This window comes from Lissotriton vulgaris, unplaced genomic scaffold (genome assembly GCF_964263255.1).
Source record: "Lissotriton vulgaris unplaced genomic scaffold, aLisVul1.2 SCAFFOLD_1209, whole genome shotgun sequence".
NCBI lineage: Eukaryota > Metazoa > Chordata > Amphibia > Caudata > Salamandridae > Lissotriton > Lissotriton vulgaris.
Genome location: NW_028246269.1, coordinates 139,381 through 143,543, shown reverse-complemented (window position 1 = coordinate 143,543; position 4,163 = coordinate 139,381). Strand labels below are relative to the sequence as shown.

General features: G+C 40.5%; 1 pseudogene; it reads left to right on the top strand.

Moving 5' to 3' along the window:
- The first annotated feature begins 225 nt into the window (after positions 1-225).
- LOC147666011 (uncharacterized) lies at positions 226-3,901 on the top strand (annotated as a pseudogene).
- Positions 3,902-4,163: the final 262 nt, after the last annotated feature.

The window sequence follows — 4,163 nt, the reverse complement described above, 5'->3', positions numbered from 1 at the left end:
CCAAACCCGAACATAAACTGAGACATCCTGAAAGAAGGGAGAAGGGACACAAGAAATTCAGTGATTCCACGAGTCTCAGCTGTGTACTTCCATGCCTCAAAACGAAGAAATAACCTCTAGAAAATGAAGACAATACTGATAAACCTCCTCTTGTGTAAACATGTCCAATAACAGCTTTGATCATGAGGTTTGTATGAGGTGGTTACAGCAGTGCTCTGCTTCCTTAAATAATACCAGGAGAACATTCAGTGCTAGAGGTGTATTGCAAACTGTTTCAGACCAATCCACAGCAACCAGTGAAAAGCGCAACGGAGTGGAGTCAGACAACTGAAGGTTAAAAGAAATAGGGGTTCTGTTTTCTAAAATACAGAGTACTGTCCCAGTGTGCACCGACCAGAAGGACGTTGGATCTTTACCCGCATGCGTGCCGAACCATTATCCAGTCTAAAGACACAATCGCCCACGAAGAAGCCTTACACACGTTTTGAGATTGGGAAGTAGTTGGTGACCATTGCACTTTATTCTTTAATCGGAAAGCAAACGTGCAAAATACAATACATACAGAGAATGCAAGAATAATACAAGTGCTTTATCAGTCATGATGGCCCTTCAGGAAGTACAGTCACACGATGTAAACAAGTATATACCAGACCCAGAGACGCTAACCAAGAGAGAAGTCTCAGACACATGCAGTGAGAGCTTTAGTTTGTCATCAATATTAAAACCCCATCAGCAAACACACACAGCGAAAAAGCAATTCAAATGCACTGAATGTGTAAAGAGCTTTATCCAGTTATCAGGCCTACAAAGACATCAACGAACACACACAGGGGAAAAACCATATCATTGTAGTGAATGTGACAGTAGGTTTAGTTGCTCTTCAGCATTAAGGAATCATCAGCGAACACACACAGGGGAAAAACCATTCAAGTGCAGTGAATGTTTGAAGAGCTTTAGTCAATTATCACACCTAAAACGGCATCAGGGAACACACACAGGAGAAAAAACATATAATTGCACTGAATGTGTGAAGAGGTTTAATCGATTATCACACCTAAAACAGCATCTGCGAATACACACTGGGGAAAAACCATTCAATTGCAATGAATGTGAAAGTAGTTTTAGTCAATCTTCAACATTAAGGAAACATCAGCGAGCTCACACAGGGGAAAAGCTATTCCAGTGCAGGGAATGTGGAAGTAGTTTTAGTGATTTGTCAACATTAAGAAAACATCAGCGAACACATACAGGGGAAAAACCATTTAAGTGCAGTGAATGTGTGAAGAGCTTCTCTCAATCATCACACCTAAAACAGCATCAGAAAACACACACCGGGGAAAAACCACACCAGTGCAGTGAATGTGAGAAGAGGTTTATTCTATTATCAGACCTAAAAAGGCATCAGAGAACACACACTGGGGAAAAACCATTCAATTGCAATGAATGTGGGAAGAGCTTTATATATTTATCAAGCCTAAAACAGCATCAGAGAACACACACAGGGGAAAAACCATTCAAGTGCAGTGAATGTGGAAGAAGGTTTAGTGATTTGGCAACATTAAGGATTCATCAGCGAAGACACACAGGGGAAAAACCATTTAAGTGCAGTGAATGTGTGAAGAGCTTCTCTCAATCATCACCCCTAAAACAGCATCAGAAAACACACACCGGGGAAAAACCACACCAGTGCAGTGAATGTGAGAAGAGGTTTATTCTATTATCAGACCTAAAAAGGCATCAGAGAACACACACTGGGGAAAAACCATTCAATTGCAATGAATGTGGGAAGAGCTTTATATATTTATCAAGCCTAAAACAGCATCAGAGAACACACACAGGGGAAAAACCATTCAAGTGCAGTGAATGTGGAAGAAGGTTTAGTGATTTGGCAACATTAAGGAATCATCAGCGAACACACACAGGGGAAAAACCATTCAAGTGCAGTGAATGTGAAAGTAGCTTTAGTCGATATTCAACATTAAGGATTCATCAGCGAACACACACAGGGGAAAAGCCATTCCAGTGCAGTGAATGTGGAAGTAGTTTTAGTGAATCCTCAACATTAAGGAAACATCAGCGAACACACACAGGGGAAAAATAATTCCAGTGCAGTGAATGTGGAAGTAGTTTTAGTCAATCTTCAACATTAAGGAAACATCAGCGAACACACACAGGGGAAAAGCCATTCCAGTGCAGTGAATGTGGAAGTAGTTTTAGTGAATCCTCAACATTAAGGAAACATCAGCGAACACACACAGGGGAAAAACAATTCCAGTGCAGTGAATGTGGAAGTCGTTTTAGTCAATCTTCAACATTAAGGAAACATCAGCGAACACACACAGGGGAAAAGCCATTCCAGTGCAGTGAATGTGGAAGTAGATTTAGTGAAATGTCAACATTAAGAAAACATCAGCGAACACACACAGGGGAAAAACCATTTAAGTGCAGTGAATGTGTGAAGAGCTTTTGTCAATCATCACACCTAAAACTGCATCAGAAAACACACACCGGGGAAAAACCATACCAGTGCAGTGAATGCGAGAAGAGGTTTATTCAATTATCAGACCTAAAAAGGCATCAGAGAACACACACTGGGGAAAACCCATTCAAGTGCAATGGATCTGGGAAGAGCTTTATAAATTTATCAAGCCTAAAACGGCATCAGAGAACACACACAGGGGGAAAACCATTCCAGTGCAGTGAATGTGAAAGTAGTTTTAGTGAATCTTCAACATTAAGGATTCATCAGCGAACACACACATGGGAAAAAACATTCAAGTGCAGTGAATGTGAAAGTAGTTTTAGTCAATCTTCAACATTAAGGATTCATCAGCGAACACACACAGGGGAAACAACCATTTAAGTGCAGTGAATGTGTGAAGAGCTTTTGTCAATCATCACACCTAAAACAGCATCAGAAAACACACACCGGGGAAAAACCATACCAGGGCAGTGAATGTATGAAGAGGTTTGTTCGATTATCAGACATAAAACAGCATCAGAGAACGCATACAGGGGAAAAGCCATTCCAGTGCAGTGAATGTGGAAGTAGATTTAGTGAAATGTCAACATTAAGAAAACATCAGCGAACACACACAGGGGAAAAACCATTTAAGTGCAGTGAATGTGTGAAGAGCTTTTGTCAATCATCACACCTAAAACTGCATCAGAAAACACACACCGGGGAAAAACCATACCAGTGCAGTGAACGCGAGAAGAGGTTTATTCAATTATCAGACCTAAAAAGGCATCAGAGAACACACACTGGGGAAAACCCATTCAAGTGCAATGGATGTGGGAAGAGCTTTATAAATGTATCAAGCCTAAAACGGCATCAGAGAACACACACAGGGGGAAAACCATTCCAGTGCAGTGAATGTGAAAGTAGTTTTAGTGAATCTTCAACATTAAGGATTCATCAGCGAACACACACAGGGGAAACAACCATTTAAGTGCTGTGAATGTGTGAAGAGCTTTTGTCAATCATCACACCTAAAACAGCATCAGAAAACACACACCGGGGAAAAACCATACCAGTGCAGTGAATGTATGAAGAGGTTTGTTCGATTATCAGACATAAAACAGCATCAGAGAACGCATACAGGGGAAAATCATTCAAGTTCAGTGAATCTGGAAGTAGTTTTAGTGAATCTTCAACATTAAGGATTCATCAGCAAATGCACACCTGGGAAAAACCATTCAAGTGTAATGAACGTCTGAAGAGCTTTTGTCGATTATCAGACCGAAAGCACCATCAGAGAACACACACAGGGGAAAAACCATACCATTGCAGAGAATGTAGAAGTAGTTTTAGTGAATCATCAATATTAAGAACATATCAGCGAATACACACTGGAAAACCATTCAAGTGCAAGGAATGTGACAATGGATATATATACATATATATATCAGGTCTAAAACAGCATCAGAAAACACGCACAGGAATCCTTCAAGTGCAGTGAATGTTGATGTAGGTTTTATGAATATTCAATATTAAGTACTGATCAGCGAACACACACAGGAAAAGCCATGTCATTGAAGTAAATGTGTGAAGATCTTTTGTCAACTCTCAGAGCTACAAAGATGTCAGCCTCTCTTCAGAAGAGTGCAGGATCAATAATGAAGGTCACAGAGCTACAACTGTGTGACAGCTCGGCCGAGCA